General features: G+C 32.3%; 1 long non-coding RNA gene across 1 annotated transcript; it reads right to left on the bottom strand.

Moving 5' to 3' along the window:
- Positions 1 to 15,598: 15,598 nt before the first annotated feature.
- LOC127701735 (uncharacterized) lies at positions 15,599 to 17,532 on the bottom strand. The gene is made up of 2 exons (XR_007982183.1): positions 17,239 to 17,532; positions 15,599 to 16,159 (listed from the first exon to the last, which is right to left on the bottom strand). It is a non-coding gene; the product is annotated as an uncharacterized LOC127701735 (long non-coding RNA).
- Between the last annotated feature and the right edge of the window lie 292 nt (positions 17,533 to 17,824).

Consider the following 17,824-nt stretch of genomic DNA (forward strand, 5'->3'; position numbering starts at 1 on the left):
AGTATTAAGGTAGTACAGTGTACTGTATCTTTGAATTTTGTAAATCTGCAGTGCTTTTCTTCTGAGGCTGTGTGAAAACCTTCTTTCACATGAAAATTCATCTGCCATGATCACGATTTGTACAATTTGGATGTTCCAAACAAGTTCACAATGCAGCCCAATAATCATGGGAAACAATGATTTTGATTGGCTGATCAAATACAGCCCAATAATCACGAGAAACAACGATTTTGATGGGCTGATCATGATTGTCTACCTGGGGAAAAGTTCAAAATCAGACAATATTTTGTTCGTGTACAAATTCACAAAATCGGGCAGGGCGAATTAAAAGAGTACAGGGTGTCAGTCGGGAAAGGGTGGGCGGACCGCCCTATGAAAATGATCAAACTGGTACACGGTCATTGCTAGAGAGATCTATTTTTAAACCTTCAAATGAAAAGACGATTGGTCATGCATTGTGTAGGGTCATTATGACATTTGACATTGTCTCGAGATCTTGATTTTTACATTACTATAACGTGCGTAGTGATTTTACAATAATTTTATGAATGAACGAAGATTTTGTGACTGAACAAGAGCAACTTGACCTCTTTCAAAAAAGAAACACGAATTAAATAACATTAAACCGTATAAGGTATAATTCAGTCAAATTTTCAATATTAAATCAACAACTGACATATATTTTAATATTTTGATGAAACGTCTCTAGAAGGAAATCGCAGGTATAAAACAATGCACTTTCTCACTCAGCCTTCTACTTTCTTTGATAAATCAAACGGTTGTCCTCTTAAATACAAAAATACATCTACAAGAACATATGTTGAAACTTCACAAACCCACTGTACTTTTTCGACTGTTCCAATAAATGTATTCAATTAGAATTTTTAGAATGACAGACGAGGAATCAGTTTTATCTGCTCAAAAACTTTGGCTTGATCGATCTGGGTCACAAGATGGCTATATGCTATAGCATGAAAGCAATTGCTTTAAAAAAATACAAAATCAATGAGCTTTTTCTTCCTAAAAAATAGCTCAAACTGAACATCGAGTCAAAATTGGCAATGACTTTATATGCACTTTTATTTTTTTACATACAAAATCCAAATATGGAAAACTGTGAGTATTGTTCTGACTCAGAGGTATTGAAAAAGGCTAAAAATAACTTGTATAGATCATTACAATGAATTGAAAGAAATAAAGTATTTTATTATCTCTTACTGGTGTTTGGTAGTGTAAAGATTGCAAATTATGCTTCAAAATTTTGTTCACACAAAATCTCCTCCTCAGCTGTCATAGCTGAGGGGGAGATCTCCCTCATTCAAGGTTTCAGAGGTTGGCAGGTATGGACAAGACAAAAGATGTTCTGAACTATTTGAAAGTTCTCAAAAATGTCATCAACCCAAAATAGATAAATAAATAATTAAACAAGAGGCTGAATCACTCACCTGTCATAAATTGATACTAGAGGCTCAAAAGAGCGTGTGTCGCTCACCTGCATCTTCTACAATGGCCAAATTTTGGTAAAAGTTATCATGAAAGGGCAATAACTCTATAAAGAGTTAACTGACAATTTCAGTCATGTTGACATTTTGTAGATCTTTTCCTGCTAATCAATTTTGCTTTTTTTAAAGTTTCTTTTTACATTTGTATCTATTATACTTTTCAAGATAACAGGCAATAAAATGCTCCGCAGGGCGCAGCTTGATACGACCGCAGAGGTCGAACCCTGAACAGTTGGGGCAAGTATGGACACAACATTCAAGCTTGATACAGCTTTGCATTTGGATTGTGATTAAATATTTGACACAGCATAGGTTTCTGACACAGAATGAATGTGGTCTAAGAACTTAAAAATTTTAAATTGGACATTCACCTATTATGGTCCAATATCCAAAATCTAAATACATGGTTAGATTCAGCATATCAAAGAATTCAATTTTTGATGAAATCAAACAAAGTTTAATTTTGGACCCTTTTGACCTCAATGTGGACAAAGTTGATAACGGGGCCCAAAAATCAAAAATCTAAATACATGGTTAGATTCAGCATATCAAAGAACCCCATATATTCAATTTTTGTTGAAATCAAACAAAGTTTAATTTTGGACCCCGATTTGGACCAACTTGAAAACTGGGCCATAATCAAAAATCTAAATACATGTTTAGATTCAGCATATCAAAGAACCCTAAGAATTCAATTTTTGTTAAAATCAAACTAAGTTTAATTTTGGACCCTTTGGACCAGGGCTTCCAAAATTATTTTTAGCCAGCCGAACATTTTATATATTATCCCGATTTTAATCCCTTAAGAATAAATAAATAAAAGGCAATTATGGTAATCAGTTGCCGAGTTGGCCATCCCAATGATTGACATTAAAAAAAAACAATATTAAACTTTCTTTGATTCAAATTCGAAGTTCTGACGTAAACTGTTAAACTGGCAGTGCATCATTCGAAGTGTGCAACATCAGCGTACTTATATCTGCTTAGACTCTTTATTTGTGCAAAATAACGTTGTCAAAAACTCTACTTTCGTTTTTAAATCTAAACCAGATGTTAACTTGACAATGGTAAAACATGGACCAGAGACGGATACGTAAATTCTGTGTACGTTTGCAAAGCAGGAATGAGTGTAAGTAGCTCTTTCTACGTTATTTCTTCAAGAAAATATTCGAAATAAACGTGAGATAAAGGTATCAATGACAATTTAAGCATTTTTTGAAGAAATTAGGATGCATAATTAAATTTCACACCTCTGGTTCAAACAACGTGGTTATGACGATTTTTCATTTTCACCATTTTTTAAACTACATATCCTAATGATGATTGTGGCCAAGTTTGGTTAAATTTAGTCTAGTGGTTTCAGAGGAGAAGATTTTTGTAAAAGCTAACGACGACGACGGACGACGGACGATAAGTGTTGAGAAAAGCTCAAAAGCTAAAAAAAGGTAAAACTTGTCATTTAAGGGCAATAACACATGTAAAAAGTCACCTAACAGTTTTGATGTCAATGAACAATTGGTACAGTTCAACATTTTAAACATTTTTGTCCACTCAGATTTTCTCTATAACAGTTTTCAAAATACTGTGGATTCATTATTATTTGTTTGATACCAATTTTAGTGTATTTCATTGCTACAGGTGATCCAAGAAATTAAATGTTCAAGGAATGACAAATTTCCTAAAGGCTTGTCTGCAAAACCATGAAATTAAATATCCACTAACATGTAAATTTACTACAAGTATCATATAAACTGAACATTATCAATGATCCATGAAATGAGGTCAATGTCAAATGAACCATGCCAGAACGTCATGCACACCGTACAATCATTCCATAAGCCAAATATAGTGGTCGTTGTGCTTACAATAGTACATAGAAAACTGACAAAACCATGAGAACTTCGCATTGACCAATGAACCATGAAAATGAGGTTCAAGGTCATATGAAGCCAGTCGGCCAAGCATACTTTACAATCATTTACATTCCATACACCAAATATAGAGGCCATATTGCTTAAAGTATCTAAGAAACAGACCAAACTACAAACACTTTACATTGTCCAATGAACCATAAAAATGAGGTCAAGTTCAGATGAATCCTTCCAGTCAGACATGTTCATCTTACAACCATTCCATACACCAAATATAGTTGACCTTTTACTTGTAGTATCTGAGATATGGAATTCACAACTGTTTGTAGTTTCCCCAACAATACGTTAGTTCAATTTCTCAAAGTTGACATTTTCCAGTCAATTTTACTGTCAACATTTAGCAGTAAGTTAAGTTTCAATTGGAAATTTCGGAGGCATTTTAAACTACGATTTAGCACAAACATAGGAAACGTATATAATCAGTCATTACTATTTAATTCTCTGAGGGGCGTACTCAATAAAAACAATTTTATGAAAAGAAGGGGAAAATAACAAAACAGAAACATGATAGCATTATACGACCCCAAAATTTGTTTGCAGTCATATAAAAACCAGGAATTTAACACCTAAAAAGAAGTCTAACAACAAAATTATTTTTATTTATGTGTTCATTATTTTATTTGGTGACATTTTGTCCAAGGTTATGGTTGTCTTTCTGATATTGTTTTACATCTAACTCCCCCCCCCCTTTTTTTTTTATTAATTTTGTATTTACATTGTGTCATAGTTCAAATTTATTCTTTCAGTGTATGTTCACTTGTTTTTGTTAATATGTCTTTTGATTGAGTTAAGCCATTTCAATTGATATTTTATAGTGTGTCTCTATGTTGTGATTTTACACTATTGTTTCAGATTAGGGTGAAGGTTGGCGCCTATTAAAACGTTTAAACCCGCTGCATTTGTTTGCACCTGTCCTAAGTCAGGAACCTGATGTTCAGTGGTTGTCGTTTGTTGATGTGGTTCATAAGTGTTTCTCGTTTTTTATATAAATTAGACCGTTGGTTTTCCTGTTTGAATGGTTTTACACTAGTCATTTTTGGGGCCCTTTATAGCTAGCTGTTCGGTGTGAGCCAAGGCTCCGTGTTGAAGGCCGTAGTTTTGACCTATAATGGTTTACTTTTACAAATTGTGACTTGGATGGAGAGTTGTCTCATTGGCATTCATACCACATCTTCTTATATCTATTTGCAGGAAAAATGATTATTCAAGTATCATTTTGTTCTTCAATACTTGGTAACACTGAACAAATCTGAAGTACATGTACTTCAGTACTCGTTAACATCCCTAATATTAAAGGAACTTAATGCAAGTGTATGTATTTAACATATAGTAGCTGTATCCCTCTCTTTTTTAATTTAAGGGTTTATTTAATGTCAAAAGTTGGTAGTAGATTATTAATATGATTTATCTATATTCTTCAAGTCATTTACATGTAATAAAACACATCATTGGTTTCTTTATATACCTCAAGTTCAGAATTCTGCAGCATATTGAAATCTGCAGCAATCACATATACCAAGCTTTGATAGATAAATTTTATCACTGGTTGGTGCCAAACTTTCAATCATCTCAAATAATTCATAGGCATAATCTGTCATATTTTATACCAATCAATTTCACTATCAAAATCAACATCATTAGACATTGAGTTTATCACAGTAACTAGATGAAACCCATATTTTATCTCCAGTAAAGCCCATGCTTCATCCTTATTTGAAAACCTCATTCCAATTGAATTGGTATATTGTCAAGCCAGTAGAGTGGTTTGTGTTATTATATCTTTAACTTAGCAATATATGTACTTACCTGTGCGATACCTTTCGTAATAAAACAGGAAGGGTATTGGAATAATAAAACATGTTAACAGCATGAGTACACCATATTTCACGTTTGAAAATGTATCATCATCTGAAAAATTAGAAATACTTTCAAAAATGTTTATACAATCAGAGGTTCGCAACAATTGCTATCTACCAAAAATTCTTAAAGTAAATTCAATTTCTTATTCATAAGAATATAGTCATTAATATAGGTTAACAGACATGCATATCAAAGCTTTCCCTTTTGAAAAAAAATCTCCAAATTTTTTTTTCTATCTTTCATGATAAAACTGATGATTTTTTTTGACTAAAATTAAACAACTCATTGTTTTCTCAGCCATTGATTACTTATCGCGCTAAAAAACCAGGTTCAATCCACCATTTTCTACATTTGAAAATGCCTGTACCAAGTCAGGAATGTGACAGTTGTTGTCCATTCGTTTGATGTGTTTTGTCATATGATTTTGCCATGTGATTAGGGACTTTCCGATTGAATTTTCCTCGGAGTTCAGTATTTTTGTGATTTTACTTTATATCAACATCAAATACTAGTCCCTTGAATATAAAATAAACAATCCAAAAAAGTAGCATGGAGGTTTTTAACCAAATCCAATCAAAAATCCATACATGTATCATGATATTAGCTATTGAATATTCAACAGGACCTTTGTTAGAAAAACAGGCATTATAGGCACTTATATGTTCAGGGATGATTCTACTATATAGTTTAGGGCCACTTATCGGACCTAAATTCAGCAGGCGGCCCCAAAAAATTAATGTCCCAATTCAGGAAAAATGAAATAAAAATCGATATTTCCGTGGAATGTTTCCGTCACCGATTTAGGCAACTATAATTTTTCCTAATTTGTCGTCAAAGCGTTTTAAAATCTGGATAAGAATGCTGTTAACGATCGCATTTTATTAACAACGATTTTAATTATGTCGATGGTATATAGTCATTTTGTACCATAACCATTTCGTACCACAGCCATTTCCTACCCAAAATTACCATTTCGTACCATGAATACAAACCAGTTCTTACCATAAGAAATCCTTTCGTACCATATGGAAAAAAAAAATTTACCATTTCGTACCATATGAAAATTAAACTTTGCCATATCATACTGGTACATGAAAAATATTCAGTTTTAAATGGGAATATTAGTATGGACCCTTTTACTGACTCTGTTCGTTTCAATAAATGTTTTATGTTTTATTTATATCTAGTGTTTTTATATATTGTCTAGTGACGAAAATAATTTTCTTATATAATGAAATGTATAAAATATTATATTTACTTGTATATATTTTAAAATTACGTAAAGCATACTGTATATAATAATTTTAACAGTCTCTCATAATTCTTTTTAGAATGGTACTTGTATATATAGATGTCTATTTCTTCAGCTTATGTTGTTTTATTGTCAGTTTTATATATGTATGTTAATGTTTATGTTATACATGTGGTGAGACTCTAATCAAATATTGAATCTGAATCTATGTCATTTATCCATCAAACAAAAACCACTGTTAAGATGATTGCATAAAAATAAACATCAGTAATTGTTTGTTAATGTTCCAATCAAGAAATTTCCTGTATGCACATTCTATCAAATGGTAGGCAATTAAACAAGAATACTTACCTGCAGTACTGAATAATGAATTCATATAAAACAAGAATGTGTCCATAGTACATGGAAGCCCCACTCACACTATCATTTTCTATGTTCAGTGGACCGTGAAATTGGGGTAAAAACTCTAATTTGCCATTAAAATTAGAAAGATCATATCATAGGGAACATGTGTACTAAGTTTCAAGTTGATTGGACTTCAACTTCATCAAAAACTACCTTGACCAAAAACTTTAACCTGAAGGGGGCACTATCATTATCTATGTTCAGTAGACTGTGAAATTGGGGTCAAAACTCTAATTTGGCATTAAAATTAGAAAGATCATATCATAGGGAACATGTGTACTAAGTTTCAATTTGATTGGACTTGAACTTCATCAAAAACTACCTTGACCAAAAACTTTAACCTGAAGCTGGACAGACGGACAGAGGAACGAACGGACGAACAGGGGTAAAACAATATGCCCCCCAACTTTTAGTTGCGGTGGCATAAAAATAATGGTGCTTTGAAACACCTAAGATTTATGTTTATGAAATATAGGATTAATTTCCTACAACTGTCAAATTCAAGGGAATATTTTTTTTCGACCCTTTTTCTTATGCAACCGGATGTGACATACTATGATTTGGTGGTATTACACCTAAACTTATTGTTATAAATACCTATATCATTAGTAAAATCTTATTTGTTGCTAATGTAGTGTCAGCTTTACCTGAATATCTCACACAAATAAATAGATATAAGAAGATGTGGTATGAGTGCCAATGAGACAACTCTCCATCCAAGTCACAATTCGTAAAAGTAAACCATTATAGGTCAAAGTACGGCCTTCAACACGGAGCCTTGGCTCACACCGAACAGCAAGCTATAAAGGGCCCCAAAAATGACTAGTGTAAAAATATTCAATCAGGAAAACAAACGATCTAATCTATATAAACAAGAGGCTCTAAAGAGCCTGTGTCGCTCACCTTGGTCTATGTGCATATTCAACAAAGGACACTCTCCAACATTGTAGATGAGAATACAATTTATAAAATAAATCTCTGTTTTGTTGATCTTGTATTGCTGATCATACAGTCTGTTTAGTGTCTCTCTGTCTTCTTTAGTTTTTGCTCAAAACACAAAAGAGGGTAAAAAAAAATCCAAATTTAAGGGCAATCAAAAAAGTGACAGTCTACTAAGGATATCGGCAAAATTTGACATTTTAGTAGAACTTCCCTTGTTGATCATTTTTGTGATTTAAAGTGTCTATTTATCTATTATAATTTTTTAACAACATAGGCAAAACGCAGAGAAAAAAGGTAAAAATCGCCATTAAAGGGCAATAACTCAAATAAGGATGCATCCAACGATTTCCTCCTTGTTTACTTATTTGTAGGTAGCAGACTAGCAGTTCCTGTTACTAGATATGTCAACATTGCATAACAGCCAAAAACATATATATGGTCATGCAGCAAAAATTGACTTAAAATGTTGTTGAAAAAGTTCTTTTTTTTTTGGCGCTTAATGAAAAACGCAAATTTTTAATGGCTACTCCATGCATAAACTAAATATATTTTATCATACAAGTTTAATTCAGGACCCTTTGGACCTAAAAGTGGACTAATTATCTAAGAAACAAACTTAACCAGGAAAACTTAAGATTGACCAATGAACCATGAATATGAGGTCATGCTCAGATGATAATTGCCAGACAGGCATATACACCTTACAATGATTCCATACACCAAATATAGTTGACCTATTGCTTATAGTATTAAAAAAACAGACCAAAAAACAACAAGAGGCTGTCAGAGTGACAGCAAACCGGATTTCTCTGCAGAGGTCATACCCTGAACAGTTGAGCAAGTATGGACACAACATTTAAGCTTAAAACAGCTGTGAATTTGGATTGTGATTGAATATTTAAAATAGATTATTATCTAATTAATAATGAAAATGATATTTGCAAATCTGAACCCCCAAACAGGATCAAGTAAAAATTAAACATTAACGCACCCAACAAAAATATAAAATACCACATAACGACTGTGACATCTACCTTCTTAACACACATGACTTAAACAAAATTGTTATAAAGAAATTTTTGACAACTAATGACTAAAATCAATTGAACAGAGACAATCATTGATAGACTAAAATCCATACACCATTTCTGTTCAAAGGGAAATAACTCCAACGTATTTCCATGAACCAGTGATGACTAAACAACAAAAAGTGTTCTCTAAAATAAGATATGATTTAACCACTAAAACATTATTAGAATCAGCATATCAAAGAACCCCAAGAATTCCATTTTTGATGAAATTAAACAAAAGTTTAATTTAGGACCCTTTGGACCTCAATGTGGTATCATCTAAATAATAATGAAAATAAATAAAGGTATAGATTCAGCATTTCAAAGAACCCTATATAAATTCAATTTATGTTGAAATCAAACGCAGTTTAATTTTGGACCCCGATTTGGACCAACTTGAAAACTGGGCCCAAAATCAGAAATCTAAATATATGTTTATTAAAAGACAATATAAGCTTAGTTTTTAAAGGAGTTCACTTCATCAAAAATATATATATATATAGCATTCAGAAAATTAGTTTATACAGAATAACAAACAAACCTACCACAAAATTCTTCAAACAATTTACCAAAGAAAAGAAAAAAAAAATCCAAAATGTCATTTATCATTAATACAATGTCTTTTAAAAATCTATAAATCTTATCTGTAATTATCTTCAAAATGTCTAATAATGAACAGTAAATTTCTAACTATATTTATACAGTCCTACAGAGCTTATAATCATCAACATTTAGGAAACAGAAAATTTTCAAATAAATCTGTCACTCCAATTATAATTCTGTGCTTGATATTTACCATATGCTTTGTAATCTGGTGAAAACTTGACATCATTGACCTTTGACCTAGGAAGTTGTACATACATTATGACACACCCGTTGGTTAATATACATGTCAAGTATAACTTTGAAATCATAACTGTTCTCAAGATATAGAGCGGACACGATCTTTACCATAGGACATAGGTTGTCAACTGAAACCAAAGTTTTTGACCTTGACCTTTGACCTAAGAAGTTGTACAAACATTATGACACACCCTCTGGTGTTGGTTAATATACGTGTCAAGTATAAAGTATGAAATTATAACGGTTCTCTAGATATAGAGCTGACACAATTTGTTACGGACGGACAGACGGATGGACTGATCACTATAGGGCGACCCCCCATTCGGCGGAGCCCTAATTATTTAAAAACACTTAGTGTAATCAAACTTTATATATATATGATTAATTTCTGTTCAAAGGGAAATAACTCAATCACATAATTAGTACCACTTTTGGCTACTGAAAAGGGCTACAACTCAACAACGAAAAAAGCTATAATCATGAAACTTGAACTTGACCTTCATTTAGTCACAGGAAACAACATATCTAAATTTGAAAAAATTTCGTCAAAGTAATTTCATGTTAATGAGCGGACACTGTTTGGCAGCCGCCCGCCCGTTGTACATCCCCAAATCAATAACCAATTTTTCTTTAGAAAATCTGGTTAAAAATCTATAAAAGTTATCTGTAATTATCTTCAAAATATCTAATAATGAACAGTAAATTTCAACTATATTTATTTTGTCCTACAGAGCTTATCATCAACAACACTTAGGAAACACAAAATTTTCAAATAAATCAGTCACTCAAATTATAATTGTGTTATTGATAATTAACACATGAATAAATGTATTAAATACATTGTACAAATCCATATGTACAAATATGTATATTTAGTTAATTTAAAAAATCTATTATACAAATTGTGTGTAGTTTTATAGGAAGAAAAATTTAATTTTCAATTTTTTTTTTTGTTATGTGTAGGGGAATTTTATTATAATCTTTCCTTCATTCTTTTCTATATTTAATTTCTATGATTAGGTAATAAAGATGTCAATAAACAGCTGCGCCATGAGCACATGATACGCCCGTCGCTTTTTCAATAGATATAAACCAGTCACCAAAGTTTCATGAAACTGCTCAACGCATTTTTGAGTAATTGTCCGAAAACTGGAAAATCCCCCTTTTTTAATGAATAAAACCCCATAACTCGGAAACGTAAAATCTAAAATTTATTGAATTCGAAATAAAAAAAATGTTTTGCGGTCGTATAAAAATCTAAATACATGGTAAGATTCAGCATACCAAAGAACACCAATCATTCAATTTTTGAAGAAATCAAACAAAGTTTAACTTGGACCCTTCGAACCTTAATATTGATCAATTAAATCAAAGCGTGATAGTACTGGAAAAAGCATTTGCTGTATATCTTACAGAAAAAAGTCAAAATCTATATCGTTTCTTTTCAACTGTTTCCATACGAAATACGGGGCATTGTAAACCAGTCTGGTAATGCTATATCTTAAGACCATAAATTACCACGTGGAAATAAACACGACTTGTTGCAGATTCGCAAACACAGTAAGGTTTACCAATATGATACTCAGATTAAATTAACAAAAGTATTTTCATATTTAAACAAGTAAGAGAGCCCCTCTTTATTCTTTTATAACAGCAATATTTAATTCATAAATAACAAAATTAACCGTGTTAGTATGTTTTGGTAATAAGACGGATCGAGATTAGCCGATAGAGGGCGCTAAACTTCTTGTATCACTGCGTTCGAAAATAAAGTCTGCTACGTAACCTTTAGCGGATCAAAATTTTAAGTAAAAGGGTTAACTGTTAAACTTCCATTTTAATATTGCATTTGAGGAATACTTAATCATATTATCTTAATTTTCAATACAAAAGTCAAGCAAACACATACTTTTACACGATTTTGAAAGAACTGTAAAATAAACAAGCATTCTGTGAGTATTGCATGGCAATACATAGTCCCCTACCGGTTAAAAATTTATTGTAATGGAACGAAATTATAACTTGATCTATAACTTGTCATGGTGTAAACTACATAAAAATATCAAGTCAAAATCTTCAAGCATGACGAAAAAAACTGTTGAAAACTGATTATTTAAGTGAATATTCTATGTCCAAAGAACATAACTCTGCACAAAATCATCAGACCGGAACAAAATTCCAACTTGATCTGCAACTTGTCATGATAAAACTATATACTTATTATCAAATCAATATCTTCAAGAATAACAATCAAACCTACCACTAAATTCTTCAAACAATTTACCAAAGAAAAGGAAAAAAATAAAAAAAATGTCATTTTGCCTTTTAAAAAATGAGTTATTTCCCTTTGAACAGAAAACTACTAATTAATAAGTATTTCATCAAAAATTTAATTCTAGGGAAAGGGCTTTTACTGAACAAAGAGAAAAGCTAAAATCGTGAAAAATTGAACTTGACCTGTAACTTGTCATGATAAAACAATAAACCAAATATCAAATCAATATCTTCAAGCACGAAGAAAAAAAGTCTGGAAAACTGATTTGCCGGACTGACAGATGGACAGACAGACAGACAGACAGAGTGCAAACCTAAAGTCCTCTTCGACTTCGTCGGTAGGGGACTAAAAATGTGTGCACTCTATTTCACGTAAACAAAATGGCATTTACACGATGACCATAAAAGCAAATGCTTTTAGAAACAGACCCAAAATCCAAATAATAAATACTCAATTAGATTCAGTGTATTAAAGTACCCCAAGAATTCAGCACTCTGATATTAAACCCCATTGAAATTGCTGAAGAAATAAGCAATTAATACAAAGTTTTACAAAAGAATTATTTTTGGCCCTTTTAACTAAACCGTTACAGTCATAACCCCTAAAATCAATCCCAAACTCTATATTTTGGTATACCATCTTGTGGCACAAATAAATAGCAATATATAGACTTCTACTCAAGCCCCTTTTGGGCCCTAATTATTTAACGGTTTAGACCATAACCCCAAAAATCAATCACAACTTTCCTTTTGAAGTATGGAATCTTGTAAAATTTCATAGAGATACATACTCTTATACACCAATTATTGTCCTGAAACATGAAAAATGCTTGTTTTTTTACCCCTTTAAGGCCCCCTAATTACTAAACTACAACAAAAACCCCATAAATTGAATTCAAACCAATTCCTATTGTGGTATGGAACAGGGCTTCCAAAATTTCCTGACGACAGCCGGACATTTTTCAAAGAAATATTTTTGACGGTCAATGATCAGCTGGATACTTAAATGTAACTGAGAGGATGCATAAATTGATATATGTGTCTAAATAATTAGTAGTGTTATATGCAATAAAATTATTTATAACTGCTTGGTTTTCTTCATTCTAAAAATAAATAAAATATTATCCTCGGTATTGTGTCATTTTTCTGTGTATCGTAATACAGTAACCATCATTGCATCAATCAGCTTCAGGACCTGACTGTTCTCATGTTTTTGTTTCTGTTTATATAATCTATCTTCTCTCTGTGAGTACTTAACACTTTGTAAATTAAGGCCATCTTATTTGAAACTGTTGATGTTGGCTTTAATTGCAGTACAACTTGATCACCAATACACGTGATACTTTTCTTTTTGTGTATTGATTACCTGACCACGTGACTTTTACAACTGATGCGGTATTTATAGATAACATTGAGGAGGCCCAATGAAGGATATTGTTTTAAACCGTGTAAAATCTACTGAACAGTGATAACATTTTTCTTTGTACAATTTCCCAACCTGATTTAGAAAATAAGGAATAAATAAAAACATACTCAGTTGATAAATAATTTAATGAATAACATTACTTTCAATAGGCAATTATATGTGCAGTAATTGACACGGCGGTACCAGAAGACAAGTTCAAAAGTTTTGTAAAACTAATTTTCAGTTCACCAGCTTTGAGGTATGATAAGTACAAAATTAAATGTTTTTGCGCAGCCAGATCAGTTGACTCGTCGATCATAATTCCCACGGCGGGACTTAACTTTACGTCGGACATCACCTCTTTCTCTATAACAGGAACCTTGTGCTTAAATTTAATAGAGATCTATACAGTTATACCAGGGACTAAACTTAACTCTTTTTCTCCAGGGGCCAGTTGAAATTTTAGGGGCCAAACCAATTTTTATTCTAATAAAATAAAGCTTAAATGTACTTTTCATATACAAATGTACTAATAAAGCCTTTTTTGTAATCCTATATGTAGCTTTTGAGCCTGGAAAAGATTATGTGTGATAACTTTATAATATTTGATTATTGCCACCAGAAATATATCATAAGATTTGACAGTACTGATTTTAGTACATTACCAACCAAAATTGTCTCCCTGCAATTTGAACTTCTTGTTGACATTTTGCCAATATGGCTGTTTCTATGTATCATTAAATGCTATTTCAAATCCATGCCATCCTCTAATAGTGTTTATCAAAAACATTATTCAGTTACTTTTTATTGAAGATTGGATAGCAATATAGATATTTTGAAATTTATCCTGTAATTGGCCTTCTATTGTACAAATAACAGGTGTACAAATAAATTTTTGCTTTATTTGTATAGTATGCAAATTATGCATTAGGCCCCGCCTACTTGTTACCGGAACTATTTTTTTCATCATCTTAACCTTGCGTGACCCTGCTTGACAACTATGTAAACAAAACGCCGCTATCGTTGACTGGTACGGAACATTTTTTTTTATTGCAAAACGTTCTGACTCAGGAACCAGCATAATAATGTCGTAAACAATGAATAAAAATAAACAAACAAACATTTTTTTTAATTGTATTATTCTTATCCCATGAAAAAAAAATGTGGTTGAACAGATGCATTTTGTAAAAAAGGGGGGTCTCCTTTAATTGCTTGCTGCAAAAATATTTCGTCTGCAATTAAATTCGTCTGCTAAAACCAAACATGTCATCTGATTCTGAAGAAAATAATATGGAAATGCCTCAGTTTAGATTAATTTGGTCACCTTATGCTGAATTAACTGAAGATGATTTGATGGACAGAGACCTGCAGGACACCCTCACACAGTTAGATAGGCCAAATGAACAAGATTTGACAGAAAATCCTAACCCCACAAATCAAGTTCAGGAGGAAAGTCATTCTGAAAATTTAGAAAATGCATCTGTAAATCCACATTTTGACGCCCAATATATGGACATGACAGAACATGATATTGAACAATTTATTGAAGGCCAACAAAATAAAAACACTTTAACAAAAACAGTACGAGATATTGCCCTACTGAACAAATTTCTGAAAGCCAAAAATGAAAACAGAGAATTACAGACTATTCCACCAGTGGAATTGGACCCTTTGCTGGCCAACTACTTATTAACTCTTCGTAAAAAAGATGGAGGGGAATATGAGCCATCCACCTTGAGATCAATAGTCAGTAGTATTGACAGGAAACTAAAAAGACACAAATATGGCCATTCAATTGCTGGATCAACCACACACCAAGATGAGGCTTTTAGACTAACCAGGGAATCCTGGAAAGCAAAGCAGAAGGTACTTAAACAGAAAGGCAAAGGAAATAAGCCCCTACGATCACAGCCAATTACGGACGATGAAATTAACATTCTTTATGAAAGAAATGTCTTGGGTGACAGCTGTCCTGATGCCCTTCTACGGACTATCTGGCTGAACAACTGTGTTCATTTTGGACTTCGTGGTGTACAAGAACACTATACACTAAGGTTTGTGACATATGTCAAGCAATTTTTCATAAATGTATAATGCACATAATAAACAATCAATATATTTAATATTTGATTTAATACATGTACTTGATAAAAAAAAATATTAACAGCAACAACAATTTGCAAATAAACCTTCATCTGATTATTTTGCAGTCATTTAAAAAAATCTTTAACATATATGTATTGTACACTCGACTCCCTCCTGTATGTATTATTCCACTATTTATCATCCGATCATAATTATTCATTATCATCCTACCTTTATTTAACATTCACATGTGTATCATGTGTATAAATGTTAGCTTCCAAATGGCATATAAATTTGCCGTATGAATTTGTATAGTATTGTCCATATATCAGGTAACATGTAGATCTTTTTCTGATTCGCTGTCCTTTGAATATATGAAACGAAAACATACAATCCATCCATCATTCAGGAAATAGATTAATCACACAAGCACATATTCATTATAGTGGAACATTGATATTCTTCTCTTCTACACTAAAATTCCTAATCCTGCTTGTTGAGCATAATATGGCTCGCTTTCTATATATTTAGTACACTATAAAATGTATAATCCAAGTGATATTATTTGCACTGCCATCGTCTCACCAAATCTGAAAAAAATGAATGCTTGTAAATAAATTTGAACATGAAAAACATAATATATTATTTATTCTCCATACACATTGTAACACGAGGCAAACAAGTGACACTGCTATATATCTGACTTTAAAATTGCTAAAACAGAAGATATTTATCATGTTTATATGTAATATAAGTACAGTTAGTTGTCCAACCATGAATCATTTATTTTGTATGAGCTATATAGAAATATTGTGAATGAAATGTATAGGTTGCTAATAATTTATACTGTTTAATTGCGATTTCAAATAAATTACATATTTTCAACAGCAAAAAAATATTATAGGTCGAAGGAAGGCCTTCGACACGGAGCCTTGGCTCACGTACACCAAACAGCAAGCTATAAAGGGCCCAACAAATTACAATTACTAGTGTAAAACAATTCAAACAGTAACAGATACACAGTCAACCCCTAAAAATTTTAACAAATTAATATAATTAGAATTAGCGTTATAATTTTTCAGATGGGGTGATGTAACCTTGAATACATCCACACATGGTTCCCAATATTTGGAGTTAAACGAAAGACAGACAAAAACAAGGACTGGAGAAAACATATCAGATGTACGGGAGATTTCGCCTAAAATATATCAAAGCCAAGGAGACCGTAACCCACTTGATTTCTATACTTTGTATGCCGCAAAGAGACCAATTGGGTTTAGTACATCAGAATCTCCCTTTTATTTGGCCACACGCACCATTCCACTTGAAGACAAGAGGTCCGACATCTGGTTTTTAAGACAAAAGCTTGGGGAAAGAAAACTAGGATCAATGGTGAAAACTATGAAAGAAAGGGGGGATCTAGACAAAAACAAACGGCTCACAAATCATAGTGCTAGAAAGTATCTCGTGCAAAAGCTAAGGGAAAATAATATCCAGGGAACAGATATAATGCAAATTTCAGGACACAAGAATGTTGCCTCTGTTAACAATTACAGCACTATTTCTGAAAAGCAGCAAAAGAATATCTCAAATATTCTCAGTAATACAACAACAGATGAAAACATGGTGGTTGTGCCATACACACCACAAACTGAACAATCAAACTTACCTAGAAGGACATCAACAGTTACTGGACCCGTGGCAACGTCAACTATCTCCGCTCCCGCTGTCTGTCAGTCTGATCATGATAATTTGTCGACTTCTTTCTGCTCTCAGACAAACATGTCCAACCAAATTCAATCTATGTTTTACGGTGCAACGCTCCATGTTGGCACACTTAATGTGTACACACATCCACACAGTGAAAAGCCCGCTCAATAGTTGAACTGATCGATTTCGATCAAAACAAATGTGTTACTGTTTCAATTGTTACAAGTACGTTTATTTGACATCAAAACCTACATTTATCGACTCATATTGAATAAAAATACTTGTTCTTCATCAATTGTATTCATTTCACCACTGTATGAAAACTATTTGCAACGTGGCACGTCATTATTGCACAGGTAAACACTAGAAGGAAATATCTCTACGCAAAAAGGCCCCAATTGGGGGAACAACTATTTACAATTTTAAAAATAGTTGAATTGCTTAAAAATCCCAAAATAAACAAAATTACAGGATAAAAACAATATTAATATAGTGTAGAAAAATATAGAAAATATTTGTACTCGGCGCAAAACAAGGGAAAAATA

This window comes from Mytilus californianus, unplaced genomic scaffold, assembly GCF_021869535.1.
Source record: "Mytilus californianus isolate M0D057914Y unplaced genomic scaffold, xbMytCali1.0.p SCAF_5, whole genome shotgun sequence".
In the NCBI taxonomy this organism is placed as follows: domain Eukaryota; kingdom Metazoa; phylum Mollusca; class Bivalvia; order Mytilida; family Mytilidae; genus Mytilus; species Mytilus californianus.